Raw genomic sequence first — 16365 nt, 5'->3', positions numbered from 1 at the left:
CTCCAAGGATTCTGCCTTCACACTTCTTGTTAAGCTGAATTTGTTTTGTTAGCTTTAGGACTCTGTGCACTTTTTCATCAGTAACCATAGTCCCCCACACACAGGCTGGCACCGGGTATGAGTATGGGCACTCTCAGACGCCAAATCAGAGCACTCATTGACCTGTGGACGACTTATAAAAAGGACTGCTCCGCTGCCCTGCCGCTGGAAGGACTGCCCTGCTGCTGGAAGGAATGACCTGCTGCTGTAAGGACTGACCTGTTGCTGGAAGGAATGACCTGTTGCTGTAAGGACTGACCTGTTGCTGGAAGGACTGCCCTGCTGCTGGAAGGACTGCCCTGCTGCTGGAAGGACTGCCCTGCTGCTGGAAGGACTGCCCTGCTGCTGGAAGGAATGACCTGCTGCTGTAAGGACTGACCTGTTGCTGGAAGGAATGACTTGCCGCTGGAAGGACTGCCCTGCTGCTGGAAGGACTGACCTGTTGCTGGAAGGAATGACCTGCCGCTGGAAGGACTGGCCTGCTGCTGGAAGGACTGCCCTGCTGCTGGAAGGACTGCCCTGCTGCTGGAAGGACTGACCTGTTGCTGGAAGGAATGACCTGCCGCTGGAAGGACTGGCCTGCTGCTGGAAGGAATGACCTGCTGCTGTAAGGACTGACCTGTTGCTGGAAGGAATGACCTGCTGCTGGAAGGACTGCCCTGCTGCTGGAAGGACTGACCTGCTGCTGGAAGGAATGACCTGCTGCTGTAAGGACTGACCTGTTGCTGGAAGGAATGACCTGCCGCTGGAAGGACTGTCCTGCTGCTGGAAGGACTGCCTTGCTGCAGGAAGGACTGGCCTGCTGCAGGAAGGACTGGCCTGCTGCTGGAAGGACTGCCCTGCTGCAGGAAGGACTGGCCTGCTGCTGGAAGGAATGACCTGCCGCTGGAAGGACTGCCCTGCTGCTGGAAGGACTGCCCTGCCGCTGGAAGGACTGCCCTGCTGCTGGAAGGAATGACCTGCTGCTGTAAGGACTGACCTGTTGCTGGAAGGAATGACCTGCTGCTGGAAGGAATGACCTGCTGCTGGAAGGAATGACCTGCCGCTGGAAGGACTGCCCTGCTGCTGGAAGGAATGACCTGCTGCTGGAAGGAATGACCTGCTGCTGTAAGGACTGACCTGTTGCTGGAAGGAATGACCTGCCGCTGGAAGGACTGCCCTGCTGCTGGAAGGACTGCCCTGCCGCTGGAAGGACTGCCCTGCTGCTGGAAGGAATGACCTGCTGCTGTAAGGACTGACCTGTTGCTGGAAGGAATGACCTGCTGCTGTAAGGACTGACCTGTTGCTGGAAGGAATGACCTGCTGCTGGAAGGACTGCCCTGCTGCTGGAAGGACTGCCCTGCTGCTGTAAGGACTGCCCTGCTGCTGTAAGGACTGCCCTGCTGCTGGAAGGAATGACCTGCTGCTGGAAGGAATGACCTGCCGCTGGAAGGACTGCCCTGCTGCTGGAAGGAATGGCCTGCTGCTGGAAGGACTGCCCTGCTGCTGGAAGGAATGACCTGCTGCTGTAAGGACTGACCTGTTGCTGGAAGGAATGACTTGCCGCTGGAAGGACTGCCCTGCTGCTGGAAGGACTGACCTGTTGCTGGAAGGAATGACCTGCCGCTGGAAGGACTGGCCTGCTGCTGGAAGGACTGCCCTGCTGCTGGAAGGACTGCCCTGCTGCTGGAAGGACTGACCTGTTGCTGGAAGGAATGACCTGCCGCTGGAAGGACTGGCCTGCTGCTGGAAGGAATGACCTGCTGCTGTAAGGACTGACCTGTTGCTGGAAGGAATGACCTGCTGCTGGAAGGACTGCCCTGCTGCTGGAAGGACTGACCTGCTGCTGGAAGGAATGACCTGCTGCTGTAAGGACTGACCTGTTGCTGGAAGGAATGACCTGCCGCTGGAAGGACTGTCCTGCTGCTGGAAGGACTGCCTTGCTGCAGGAAGGACTGGCCTGCTGCAGGAAGGACTGGCCTGCTGCTGGAAGGACTGCCCTGCTGCAGGAAGGACTGGCCTGCTGCTGGAAGGAATGACCTGCCGCTGGAAGGACTGCCCTGCTGCTGGAAGGACTGCCCTGCCGCTGGAAGGACTGCCCTGCTGCTGGAAGGAATGACCTGCTGCTGTAAGGACTGACCTGTTGCTGGAAGGAATGACCTGCTGCTGGAAGGAATGACCTGCTGCTGGAAGGAATGACCTGCCGCTGGAAGGACTGCCCTGCTGCTGGAAGGAATGACCTGCTGCTGGAAGGAATGACCTGCTGCTGTAAGGACTGACCTGTTGCTGGAAGGAATGACCTGCCGCTGGAAGGACTGCCCTGCTGCTGGAAGGACTGCCCTGCCGCTGGAAGGACTGCCCTGCTGCTGGAAGGAATGACCTGCTGCTGTAAGGACTGACCTGTTGCTGGAAGGAATGACCTGCTGCTGTAAGGACTGACCTGTTGCTGGAAGGAATGACCTGCTGCTGGAAGGACTGCCCTGCTGCTGGAAGGACTGCCCTGCTGCTGTAAGGACTGCCCTGCTGCTGTAAGGACTGCCCTGCTGCTGGAAGGAATGACCTGCTGCTGGAAGGAATGACCTGCCGCTGGAAGGACTGCCCTGCTGCTGGAAGGAATGGCCTGCTGCTGGAAGGAATGACCTGCCGCTGGAAGGACTGCCCTGCTGCTGGAAGGAATGGCCTGCTGCTGGAAGGAATGACCTGCTGCTGGAAGGAATGACCTGCTGCTGTAAGGACTGACCTGCCGCTGGAAGGACTGCCCTGCTGCTGGAAGGAATGGCCTGCTGCTGGAAGGAATGACCTGCCGCTGGAAGGACTGCCCTGCTGCTGGAAGGAATGGCCTGCTGCTGGAAGGAATGACCTGCTGCTGGAAGGAATGACCTGCTGCTGTAAGGACTGACCTGTTGCTGGAAGGAATGACCTGCTGCTGGAAGGACTGCCCTGCTGCTGGAAGGACTGCCCTGCTGCTGTAAGGACTGCCCTGCTGCTGGAAGGACTGCCCTGCTGCTGGAAGGAATGACCTGCTGCTGTAAGGACTGACCTGTTGCTGGAAGGAATGGCCTGCTGCTGGAAGGAATGACCTGCCGCTGGAAGGACTGCCCTGCTGCTGGAAGGAATGGCCTGCTGCTGGAAGGAATGACCTGCTGCTGTAAGGACTGCCCTGCTGCTGGAAGGAATGACCTGCTGCTGGAAGGAATGACCTGCCGCTGGAAGGACTGCCCTGCTGCTGGAAGGAATGGCCTGCTGCTGGAAGGAATGACCTGCCGCTGGAAGGACTGCCCTGCTGCTGGAAGGAATGGCCTGCTGCTGGAAGGAATGACCTGCTGCTGGAAGGAATGACCTGCTGCTGTAAGGACTGACCTGTTGCTGGAAGGAATGACCAGCTGCTGGAAGGAATGACCTGCCGCTGGAAGGACTGACCTGTTGCTGGAAGGAATGACTTGCCGCTGGAAGGACTGCCCTGCTGCTGGAAGGACTGACCTGTTGCTGGAAGGAATGACCTGCCGCTGGAAGGACTGCCCTGCTGCTGGAAGGAATGACCTGCTGCTGTAAGGACTGACCTGTTGCTGGAAGGAATGACCTGCCGCTGGAAGGACTGTCCTGCTGCTGGAAGGACTGCCTTGCTGCAGGAAGGACTGGCCTGCTGCAGGAAGGACTGGCCTGCTGCTGGAAGGACTGCCCTGCTGCAGGAAGGACTGGCCTGCTGCTGGAAGGAATGACCTGCCGCTGGAAGGACTGCCCTGCTGCTGGAAGGACTGCCCTGCCGCTGGAAGGACTGCCCTGCTGCTGGAAGGAATGACCTGCTGCTGTAAGGACTGACCTGTTGCTGGAAGGAATGACCTGCTGCTGGAAGGAATGACCTGCTGCTGGAAGGAATGACCTGCCGCTGGAAGGACTGCCCTGCTGCTGGAAGGAATGACCTGCTGCTGGAAGGAATGACCTGCTGCTGTAAGGACTGACCTGTTGCTGGAAGGAATGACCTGCCGCTGGAAGGACTGCCCTGCTGCTGGAAGGACTGCCCTGCCGCTGGAAGGACTGCCCTGCTGCTGGAAGGAATGACCTGCTGCTGTAAGGACTGACCTGTTGCTGGAAGGAATGACCTGCTGCTGTAAGGACTGACCTGTTGCTGGAAGGAATGACCTGCTGCTGGAAGGACTGCCCTGCTGCTGGAAGGACTGCCCTGCTGCTGTAAGGACTGCCCTGCTGCTGGAAGGACTGCCCTGCTGCTGGAAGGAATGACCTGCTGCTGTAAGGACTGACCTGTTGCTGGAAGGAATGGCCTGCTGCTGGAAGGAATGACCTGCCGCTGGAAGGACTGCCCTGCTGCTGGAAGGAATGGCCTGCTGCTGGAAGGAATGACCTGCTGCTGTAAGGACTGCCCTGCTGCTGGAAGGAATGACCTGCTGCTGGAAGGAATGACCTGCCGCTGGAAGGACTGCCCTGCTGCTGGAAGGAATGGCCTGCTGCTGGAAGGAATGACCTGCCGCTGGAAGGACTGCCCTGCTGCTGGAAGGAATGGCCTGCTGCTGGAAGGAATGACCTGCTGCTGGAAGGAATGACCTGCTGCTGTAAGGACTGACCTGTTGCTGGAAGGAATGACCAGCTGCTGGAAGGAATGACCTGCCGCTGGAAGGACTGACCTGTTGCTGGAAGGAATGACTTGCCGCTGGAAGGACTGCCCTGCTGCTGGAAGGACTGACCTGTTGCTGGAAGGAATGACCTGCCGCTGGAAGGACTGCCCTGCTGCTGGAAGGAATGACCTGCTGCTGTAAGGACTGACCTGTTGCTGGAAGGAATGACCTGCCGCTGGAAGGACTGCCCTGCTGCTGGAAGGACTGCCCTGCTGCAGGAAGGACTGGCCTGCTGCTGGAAGGAATGACCTGCCGCTAGAAGGACTGCCCTGCTGCTGGAAGGACTGCCCTGCCGCTGGAAGGACTGCCCTGTTGCTGGAAGGAATGACCTGCTGCTGTAAGGACTGACCTGTTGCTGGAAGGAATGACCTGCTGCTGGAAGGAATGACCTGCTGCTGTAAGGACTGACCTGTTGCTGGAAGGAATGACCTGCCGCTGGAAGGACTGCCCTGCTGCTGGAAGGACTGCCCTGCCGCTGGAAGGACTGCCCTGCTGCTGGAAGGAATGACCTGCTGCTGTAAGGACTGACCTGTTGCTGGAAGGAATGACCTGCTGCTGTAAGGACTGACCTGTTGCTGGAAGGAATGACCTGCTGCTGTAAGGACTGCCCTGCTGCTGGAAGGACTGCCCTGCTGCTGTAAGGACTGCCCTGCTGCTGGAAGGACTGCCCTGCTGCTGGAAGGAATGACCTGCTGCTGTAAGGACTGACCTGTTGCTGGAAGGAATGGCCTGCTGCTGGAAGGAATGACCTGCCGCTGGAAGGACTGCCCTGCTGCTGGAAGGAATGACCTGCTGCTGGAAGGAATGACCTGCTGCTGTAAGGACTGCCCTGCTGCTGGAAGGAATGACCTGCCGCTGGAAGGACTGCCCTGCTGCTGGAAGGACTGGCCTGTTGCTGGAAGGAATTACCTGCTGCTGGAAGGAATGACCTGCCGCTGGAAGGACTGCCCTGCTGCTGGAAGGAATGGCCTGCTGCTGGAAGGAATGACCTGCCGCTGGAAGGACTGCCCTGCTGCTGGAAGGAATGGCCTGCTGCTGGAAGGAATGACCTGCTGCTGGAAGGAATGACCTGCTGCTGTAAGGACTGACCTGTTGCTGGAAGGAATGACCTGCCGCTGGAAGGACTGCCCTGCTGCTGGAAGGAATGACCAGCTGCTGGAAGGAATGACCTGCCGCTGGAAGGACTGACCTGTTGCTGGAAGGAATGACTTGCCGCTGGAAGGACTGCCCTGCTGCTGGAAGGACTGACCTGTAGCTGGAAGGAATGACCTGCCGCTGGAAGGACTGCCCTGCTGCTGGAAGGAATGACCTGCTGCTGTAAGGACTGCCCTGCTGCTGGAAGGACTGACCTGCCGCTGGAAGGAATGACCTGCTGCTGTAAGGACTGACCTGTTGCTGGAAGGAATGACCTGCCGCTGGAAGGACTGCCCTGCTGCTGGAAGGAATGACCAGCTGCTGGAAGGAATGACCTGCCGCTGGAAGGACTGACCTGTTGCTGGAAGGAATGACTTGCCGCTGGAAGGACTGCCCTGCTGCTGGAAGGACTGACCTGCTGCTGTAAGGACTGACCTGTTGCTGGAAGGAATGACCTGCCGCTGGAAGGACTGCCCTGCTGCTGGAAGGACTGACCTGTTGCTGGAAGGAATGACCTGCCGCTGGAAGGACTGCCCTGCTGCTGGAAGGACTGCCCTGCTGCTGGAAGGAATGACCAGCTGCTGGAAGGAATGACCTGCCGCTGGAAGGACTGACCTGTTGCTGGAAGGAATGACTTGCCGCTGGAAGGACTGCCCTGCTGCTGGAAGGACTGACCTGTTGCTGGAAGGAATGACCTGCCGCTGGAAGGACTGCCCTGCTGCTGGAAGGAATGGCCTGCTGCTGGAAGGAATGACCTGCCGCTGGAAGGACTGACCTGCTGCTGGAAGGACTGACCTGTTGCTGGAAGGAATGACCTGCCGCTGGAAGGACTGCCCTGCTGCTGGAAGGAATGACCTGCTGCTGGAAGGAATGACCTGCCGCTGGAAGGACTGACCTGTTGCTGGAAGGAATGACCTGCCGCTGGAAGGACTGCCCTGCTGCTGGAAGGAATGACCTGCTGCTGTAAGGACTGCCCTGCTGCTGGAAGGACTGGCCTGCTGCTGGAAGGAATGACCTGCTGCTGGAAGGAATGACCTGCTGCTGGAAGGACTGCCTTGCTGCTGGAAGGACTGGCCTGCTGCCCTGCTGCTGGAAAGACTGCCCTGCTGCTGGAAGGACTGGCCTGCTGCTGGAAGGAATGACCTGCTGCTGGAAGAAATGACCTGCTGCTGGAAGGACTGCCTTGCTGCTGGAAGGACTGGCCTTCTGCCCTGCTGCTGGAAGGACTGCCCTGCTGCTGGAAGGACTGGCCTGCTGCCCTGCTGCTGGAAAGACTGCTCTGCTGCTGGAAGGACTGGCCTGCTGCTGGAAGGACTGGCCTGCTGCTGGAAGGACTGCCCTGCTGCTGGAAGGACTGCCCTGCTGCTGGAAGGACTGCCCTGCTGCTGGAAGGACTGGCCTGCTGCTGTAAGGACTGACCTGTTGCTGGAAGGAATGGCCTGCCGCTGGAAGGACTGCCCTGCTGCTGGAAGGACTGCCCTGCTGCTGGAAGGACTGGCCTGCTGCCCTGCTGCTGGAAAGACTGCCCTGCTGCTGGAAGGACTGGCCTGCTGCTGGAAGGACTGGCCTGTTGCTGGAAAGAATGACCTGCAGCTGGAAGGAATGACCTGCTGCTGGAAGGACTGCCTTGCTGCTGGAAGGACTGCCCTGCTGCAGGAAGGACTGGCCTGCTGCTGGAAGGACTGGCCTTCTGCCCTGCTGCTGGAAAGACTGCCCTGCTGCAGAAAGGACTGCCATGCTGCTGGAAAAACTGCCCTGCTGCTGGAAGGACTGGCCTGCTGCTGTAAGGACTGACCTGTTGCTGGAAGGAATGACCTGCCGCTGGAAGGACTGCCCTGCTGCTGGAAGGACTGCCCTGCTGCTGGAAGGACTGGCCTGCTGCTGTAAGGACTGCCCTGCTGCTGGAAGGACTGGCCTGCTGCTGGAAGGACTGGCCTGCTGCTGGAAGGAATGACCTGCTGCTGGAAGGAATGACCTGCTTCTGGAAGGACTGCCTTGCTGCTGGAAGGACTGCCCTGCTGCTGGAAGGACTGCCCTGCTGTTGGAAGGACTGGCCTGCTGCCCTGCTGCTGGAAAGACTGCCCTGCTGCTGGAAGGACTGGCCTGCTGCTGGAAGGACTGGCCTGCTGCTGGAAGGAATGACCTGCTGCTGAAAGGAATGACCTGCTGCTGGAAGGACTGCCTTGCTGCTGGAAGGACTGCCCTGCTGCAGGAAGGACTGGCCTGCTGCTGGAAGGACTGGCCTTCTGCCCTGCTGCTGGAAAGACTGCCCTGCTGCAGAAAGGACTGCCATGCTGCTGGAAGGACTGCCCTGCTGCTGGAAGGACTGGCCTGCTGCTGTAAGGACTGACCTGTTGCTGGAAGGACTGCCTTGCTGCTGGAAGGACTGCCCTGCTGCTGGAAGGACTGTCCTGCTGCTGGAAGGACTGGCCTTCTGCCCTGCTTCTGGAAAGACTGCCCTGCTGCAGGAAGGACTGCCCTGCTGCTGGAAGGACTGCCCTGCTGCAGGAAGGACTGGCCTGCTGCTGGAAGGACTGGCCTTCTGCCCTGCTGCTGGAAAGACTGCCCTGCTGCAGGAAGTACTGCCATGCTGCTGGAAGGACTGCCCTGCTGCTGGAAGGACTGCCCTGCTGCTGGAAGGACTGCCCTGCTGCTGGAAGGACTGCCTTGCTGCTGGAAGGACTGCCCTGCTGCTGGAAGGACTGGCCTGCTGCTGTAAGGACTGACCTGCTGCTGGAAGGAATGACCTCTTGCTGGAAGGAATGACCTGCCGCTGGAAGGACTGCCCTGCTGCTGGAAGGACTGCCCTGCTGCTGGAAGGACTGGCCTGCTGCCCTGCTGCTGGAAAGACTGCCCTGCTGCAGGAAGGACTGGCCTGCTGCTGGAAGGACTGGCCTGCTGCTGGAAGGAATGACCTGCTGCTGGAAGGAATGACCTGCTGCTGGAAGGACTGCCTTGCTGCTGGAAGGACTGCCCTGCTGCAGGAAGGACTGGCCTGCTGCTGGAAGGACTGGCCTTCTGCCCTGCTGCTGGAAAGACTGCCCTGCTGCAGAAAGGATTGCCATGCTGCTGGAAGGACTGCCCTGCTGCTGGAAGGACTGGCCTGCTGCCCTGCTGCTGGAAAGACTGCCCTGCTGCTGGAAGGACTGGCCTGCTGCTGGAAGGAATGACCTGCTGCTGGAAGGAATGACCTGCTGCTGGAAGGACTGCCTTGCTGCTGGAAGGACTGCCCTGCTGCAGGAAGGACTGGCCTGCTGCTGGAAGGACTGGCCTTCTGCCCTGCTGCTGGAAAGACTGCCCTGCTGCAGAAAGGACTGCCATGCTGCTGGAAGGACTGCCCTGCTGCTGGAAGGAATGACCTGCTGCTGGAAGGAATGACCTGCTGCTGGAAGGACTGCCTTGCTGCAGGAAGGACTGGTCTGCTGCTGGAAGGACTGGCCTTCTGCCCTGCTGCTGGAAAGACTGCCCTGCTGCAGGAAGGACTGGCCTGTTGCTGGAAGGAATTACCTGCTGCTGGAAGGCATGACCTGCTGCTGGAAGGACTGCCTTGCTGCTGGAAGGACTGCCCTGCTGCTGGAAGGACTGCCTTGCTGCTGGAAGGACTGCCCTGCTGCTGGAAGGACTGGCCTGCTGCTGTAAGGACTGCCCTGCTGCTGGAAGGAATGACCAGCTGCTGGAAGGAATGACCTGCCGCTGGAAGGACTGACCTGTTGCTGGAAGGAATGACTTGCCGCTGGAAGGACTGCCCTGCTGCTGGAAGGAATGACCTGCTGCTGTAAGGACTGACCTGTTGCTGGAAGGAATGACCTGCTGCTGGAAGGAATGACCTGCTGCTGTAAGGACTGACCTGTTGCTGGAAGGAATGACCTGCTGCTGGAAGGAATGACCTGTTGCTGGAAGGAATGACCTGCCGCTGGAAGGACTGGCCTGCTGCTGGAAGGAATGACCTGCTGCTGTAAGGACTGACCTGTTGCTGGAAGGAATGACCTGCCGCTGGAGGGACTGCCCTGCTGCAGGAAGGACTGGCCTGCTGCATGAAGGACTGGCCTGCTGCTGGAAGGACTGCCCTGCTGCAGGAAGGACTGGCCTGCTGCTGGAAGGAATGACCTGCCGCTGGAAGGACTGCCCTGCTGCTGGAAGGACTGCCCTGCCGCTGGAAGGACTGCCCTGCTGCTGGAAGGAATGACCTGCTGCTGTAAGGACTGACCTGTTGCTGGAAGGAATGACCTGCTGCTGGAAGGAATGACCTGCTGCTGTAAGGACTGACCTGTTGCTGGAAGGAATGACCTGCTGCTGTAAGGACTGCCCTGCTGCTGGAAGGACTGCCCTGCTGCTGGAAGGACTGCCCTGCTGCAGGAAGGACTGGCCTGCTGCTGGAAGGAATGACCTGCCGCTGGAAGGACTGCCCTGCTGCTGGAAGGACTGCCCTGCCGCTGGAAGGACTGCCCTGCTGCTGGAAGGAATGACCTGCTGCTGTAAGTACTGACCTGTTGCTGGAAGGAATGACCTGCTGCTGGAAGGAATGACCTGCTGCTGTAAGGACTGACCTGTTGCTGGAAGGAATGACCTGCCGCTGGAAGGACTGCCCTGCTGCTGGAAGGACTGCCCTGCCGCTGGAAGGACTGCCCTGCTGCTGGAAGGAATGACCTGCTGCTGTAAGGACTGACCTGTTGCTGGAAGGAATGACCTGCTGCTGTAAGGACTGACCTGTTGCTGGAAGGAATGACCTGCTGCTGGAAGGACTGCCCTGCTGCTGGAAGGACTGCCCTGCTGCTGTAAGGACTGCCCTGCTGCTGGAAGGACTGCCCTGCTGCTGGAAGGAATGACCTGCTGCTGTAAGGACTGACCTGTTGCTGGAAGGAATGGCCTGCTGCTGGAAGGAATGACCTGCCGCTGGAAGGACTGCCCTGCTGCTGGAAGGAATGGCCTGCTGCTGGAAGGAATGACCTGCTGCTGTAAGGACTGCCCTGCTGCTGGAAGGAATGACCTGCTGCTGGAAGGAATGACCTGCCGCTGGAAGGACTGCCCTGCTGCTGGAAGGAATGGCCTGCTGCTGGAAGGAATGACCTGCCGCTGGAAGGACTGCCCTGCTGCTGGAAGGAATGGCCTGCTGCTGGAAGGAATGACCTGCTGCTGGAAGGAATGACCTGCTGCTGTAAGGACTGACCTGTTGCTGGAAGGAATGACCAGCTGCTGGAAGGAATGACCTGCCGCTGGAAGGACTGACCTGTTGCTGGAAGGAATGACTTGCCGCTGGAAGGACTGCCCTGCTGCTGGAAGGACTGACCTGTTGCTGGAAGGAATGACCTGCCGCTGGAAGGACTGCCCTGCTGCTGGAAGGAATGACCTGCTGCTGTAAGGACTGACCTGTTGCTGGAAGGAATGACCTGCCGCTGGAAGGACTGCCCTGCTGCTGGAAGGACTGCCCTGCTGCAGGAAGGACTGGCCTGCTGCTGGAAGGAATGACCTGCCGCTAGAAGGACTGCCCTGCTGCTGGAAGGACTGCCCTGCCGCTGGAAGGACTGCCCTGTTGCTGGAAGGAATGACCTGCTGCTGTAAGGACTGACCTGTTGCTGGAAGGAATGACCTGCTGCTGGAAGGAATGACCTGCTGCTGTAAGGACTGACCTGTTGCTGGAAGGAATGACCTGCCGCTGGAAGGACTGCCCTGCTGCTGGAAGGACTGCCCTGCCGCTGGAAGGACTGCCCTGCTGCTGGAAGGAATGACCTGCTGCTGTAAGGACTGACCTGTTGCTGGAAGGAATGACCTGCTGCTGTAAGGACTGACCTGTTGCTGGAAGGAATGACCTGCTGCTGTAAGGACTGCCCTGCTGCTGGAAGGACTGCCCTGCTGCTGTAAGGACTGCCCTGCTGCTGGAAGGACTGCCCTGCTGCTGGAAGGAATGACCTGCTGCTGTAAGGACTGACCTGTTGCTGGAAGGAATGGCCTGCTGCTGGAAGGAATGACCTGCCGCTGGAAGGACTGCCCTGCTGCTGGAAGGAATGACCTGCTGCTGGAAGGAATGACCTGCTGCTGTAAGGACTGCCCTGCTGCTGGAAGGAATGACCTGCCGCTGGAAGGACTGCCCTGCTGCTGGAAGGACTGGCCTGTTGCTGGAAGGAATTACCTGCTGCTGGAAGGAATGACCTGCCGCTGGAAGGACTGCCCTGCTGCTGGAAGGAATGGCCTGCTGCTGGAAGGAATGACCTGCCGCTGGAAGGACTGCCCTGCTGCTGGAAGGAATGGCCTGCTGCTGGAAGGAATGACCTGCTGCTGGAAGGAATGACCTGCTGCTGTAAGGACTGACCTGTTGCTGGAAGGAATGACCTGCCGCTGGAAGGACTGCCCTGCTGCTGGAAGGAATGACCAGCTGCTGGAAGGAATGACCTGCCGCTGGAAGGACTGACCTGTTGCTGGAAGGAATGACTTGCCGCTGGAAGGACTGCCCTGCTGCTGGAAGGACTGACCTGTAGCTGGAAGGAATGACCTGCCGCTGGAAGGACTGCCCTGCTGCTGGAAGGAATGACCTGCTGCTGTAAGGACTGCCCTGCTGCTGGAAGGACTGACCTGCCGCTGGAAGGAATGACCTGCTGCTGTAAGGACTGACCTGTTGCTGGAAGGAATGACCTGCCGCTGGAAGGACTGCCCTGCTGCTGGAAGGAATGACCAGCTGCTGGAAGGAATGACCTGCCGCTGGAAGGACTGACCTGTTGCTGGAAGGAATGACTTGCCGCTGGAAGGACTGCCCTGCTGCTGGAAGGACTGACCTGCTGCTGTAAGGACTGACCTGTTGCTGGAAGGAATGACCTGCCGCTGGAAGGACTGCCCTGCTGCTGGAAGGACTGACCTGTTGCTGGAAGGAATGACCTGCCGCTGGAAGGACTGCCCTGCTGCTGGAAGGACTGCCCTGCTGCTGGAAGGAATGACCAGCTGCTGGAAGGAATGACCTGCCGCTGGAAGGACTGACCTGTTGCTGGAAGGAATGACTTGCCGCTGGAAGGACTGCCCTGCTGCTGGAAGGACTGACCTGTTGCTGGAAGGAATGACCTGCCGCTGGAAGGACTGCCCTGCTGCTGGAAGGAATGGCCTGCTGCTGGAAGGAATGACCTGCCGCTGGAAGGACTGACCTGCTGCTGGAAGGACTGACCTGTTGCTGGAAGGAATGACCTGCCGCTGGAAGGACTGCCCTGCTGCTGGAAGGAATGACCTGCTGCTGGAAGGAATGACCTGCCGCTGGAAGGACTGACCTGTTGCTGGAAGGAATGACCTGCCGCTGGAAGGACTGCCCTGCTGCTGGAAGGAATGACCTGCTGCTGTAAGGACTGCCCTGCTGCTGGAAGGACTGGCCTGCTGCTGGAAGGAATGACCTGCTGCTGGAAGGAATGACCTGCTGCTGGAAGGACTGCCTTGCTGCTGGAAGGACTGGCCTGCTGCCCTGCTGCTGGAAAGACTGCCCTGCTGCTGGAAGGACTGGCCTGCTGCTGGAAGGAATGACCTGCTGCTGGAAGAAATGACCTGCTGCTGGAAGGACTGCCTTGCTGCTGGAAGGACTGGCCTTCTGCCCTGCTGCTGGAAGGACTGCCCTGCTGCTGGAAGGACTGGCCTGCTGCCCTGCTGCTGGAAAGACTGCCCTGCTGCTGGAAGGACTGGCCTGCTGCTGGAAGGACTGGCCTGCTGCTGGAAGGACTGCCCTGCTGCTGGAAGGACTGCCCTGCTGCTGGAAGGACTGCCCTGCTGCTGGAAGGACTGGCCTGCTGCTGTAAGGACTGACCTGTTGCTGGAAGGAATGGCCTGCCGCTGGAAGGACTGCCCTGCTGCTGGAAGGACTGCCCTGCTGCTGGAAGGACTGGCCTGCTGCCCTGCTGCTGGAAAGACTGCCCTGCTGCTGGAAGGACTGGCCTGCTGCTGGAAGGACTGGCCTGTTGCTGGAAAGAATGACCTGCAGCTGGAAGGAATGACCTGCTGCTGGAAGGACTGCCTTGCTGCTGGAAGGACTGCCCTGCTGCAGGAAGGACTGGCCTGCTGCTGGAAGGACTGGCCTTCTGCCCTGCTGCTGGAAAGACTGCCCTGCTGCAGAAAGGACTGCCATGCTGCTGGAAAAACTGCCCTGCTGCTGGAAGGACTGGCCTGCTGCTGTAAGGACTGACCTGTTGCTGGAAGGAATGACCTGCCGCTGGAAGGACTGCCCTGCTGCTGGAAGGACTGCCCTGCTGCTGGAAGGACTGGCCTGCTGCTGTAAGGACTGCCCTGCTGCTGGAAGGACTGGCCTGCTGCTGGAAGGACTGGCCTGCTGCTGGAAGGAATGACCTGCTGCTGGAAGGAATGACCTGCTTCTGGAAGGACTGCCTTGCTGCTGGAAGGACTGCCCTGCTGCTGGAAGGACTGCCCTGCTGTTGGAAGGACTGGCCTGCTGCCCTGCTGCTGGAAAGACTGCCCTGCTGCTGGAAGGACTGGCCTGCTGCTGGAAGGACTGGCCTGCTGCTGGAAGGAATGACCTGCTGCTGAAAGGAATGACCTGCTGCTGGAAGGACTGCCTTGCTGCTGGAAGGACTGCCCTGCTGCAGGAAGGACTGGCCTGCTGCTGGAAGGACTGGCCTTCTGCCCTGCTGCTGGAAAGACTGCCCTGCTGCAGAAAGGACTGCCATGCTGCTGGAAGGACTGCCCTGCTGCTGGAAGGACTGGCCTGCTGCTGTAAGGACTGACCTGTTGCTGGAAGGACTGCCTTGCTGCTGGAAGGACTGCCCTGCTGCTGGAAGGACTGTCCTGCTGCTGGAAGGACTGGCCTTCTGCCCTGCTTCTGGAAAGACTGCCCTGCTGCAGGAAGGACTGCCCTGCTGCTGGAAGGACTGCCCTGCTGCAGGAAGGACTGGCCTGCTGCTGGAAGGACTGGCCTTCTGCCCTGCTGCTGGAAAGACTGCCCTGCTGCAGGAAGTACTGCCATGCTGCTGGAAGGACTGCCCTGCTGCTGGAAGGACTGCCCTGCTGCTGGAAGGACTGCCCTGCTGCTGGAAGGACTGCCTTGCTGCTGGAAGGACTGCCCTGCTGCTGGAAGGACTGGCCTGCTGCTGTAAGGACTGACCTGCTGCTGGAAGGAATGACCTCTTGCTGGAAGGAATGACCTGCCGCTGGAAGGACTGCCCTGCTGCTGGAAGGACTGCCCTGCTGCTGGAAGGACTGGCCTGCTGCCCTGCTGCTGGAAAGACTGCCCTGCTGCAGGAAGGACTGGCCTGCTGCTGGAAGGACTGGCCTGCTGCTGGAAGGAATGACCTGCTGCTGGAAGGAATGACCTGCTGCTGGAAGGACTGCCTTGCTGCTGGAAGGACTGCCCTGCTGCAGGAAGGACTGGCCTGCTGCTGGAAGGACTGGCCTTCTGCCCTGCTGCTGGAAAGACTGCCCTGCTGCAGAAAGGATTGCCATGCTGCTGGAAGGACTGCCCTGCTGCTGGAAGGACTGGCCTGCTGCCCTGCTGCTGGAAAGACTGCCCTGCTGCTGGAAGGACTGGCCTGCTGCTGGAAGGAATGACCTGCTGCTGGAAGGAATGACCTGCTGCTGGAAGGACTGCCTTGCTGCTGGAAGGACTGCCCTGCTGCAGGAAGGACTGGCCTGCTGCTGGAAGGACTGGCCTTCTGCCCTGCTGCTGGAAAGACTGCCCTGCTGCAGAAAGGACTGCCATGCTGCTGGAAGGACTGCCCTGCTGCTGGAAGGAATGACCTGCTGCTGGAAGGAATGACCTGCTGCTGGAAGGACTGCCTTGCTGCAGGAAGGACTGGTCTGCTGCTGGAAGGACTGGCCTTCTGCCCTGCTGCTGGAAAGACTGCCCTGCTGCAGGAAGGACTGGCCTGTTGCTGGAAGGAATTACCTGCTGCTGGAAGGCATGACCTGCTGCTGGAAGGACTGCCTTGCTGCTGGAAGGACTGCCCTGCTGCTGGAAGGACTGCCTTGCTGCTGGAAGGACTGCCCTGCTGCTGGAAGGACTGGCCTGCTGCTGTAAGGACTGCCCTGCTGCTGGAAGGAATGACCAGCTGCTGGAAGGAATGACCTGCCGCTGGAAGGACTGACCTGTTGCTGGAAGGAATGACTTGCCGCTGGAAGGACTGCCCTGCTGCTGGAAGGAATGACCTGCTGCTGTAAGGACTGACCTGTTGCTGGAAGGAATGACCTGCTGCTGGAAGGAATGACCTGCTGCTGTAAGGACTGACCTGTTGCTGGAAGGAATGACCTGCTGCTGGAAGGAATGACCTGTTGCTGGAAGGAATGACCTGCCGCTGGAAGGACTGGCCTGCTGCTGGAAGGAATGACCTGCTGCTGTAAGGACTGACCTGTTGCTGGAAGGAATGACCTGCCGCTGGAGGGACTGCCCTGCTGCAGGAAGGACTGGCCTGCTGCATGAAGGACTGGCCTGCTGCTGGAAGGACTGCCCTGCTGCAGGAAGGACTGGCCTGCTGCTGGAAGGAATGACCTGCCGCTGGAAGGACTGCCCTGCTGCTGGAAGGACTGCCCTGCCGCTGGAAGGACTGCCCTGCTGCTGGAAGGAATGACCTGCTGCTGTAAGGACTGACCTGTTGCTGGAAGGAATGACCTG

The sequence above is a fragment of the Lissotriton vulgaris genome, chromosome 1_2, assembly GCF_964263255.1.
Source record: "Lissotriton vulgaris chromosome 1_2, aLisVul1.2, whole genome shotgun sequence".
NCBI classification, from domain to species: Eukaryota; Metazoa; Chordata; class Amphibia; order Caudata; family Salamandridae; genus Lissotriton; species Lissotriton vulgaris.
The sequence above is the reverse complement of the archived record's forward strand: the minus strand, read 5'-3'. Positions refer to the sequence as shown.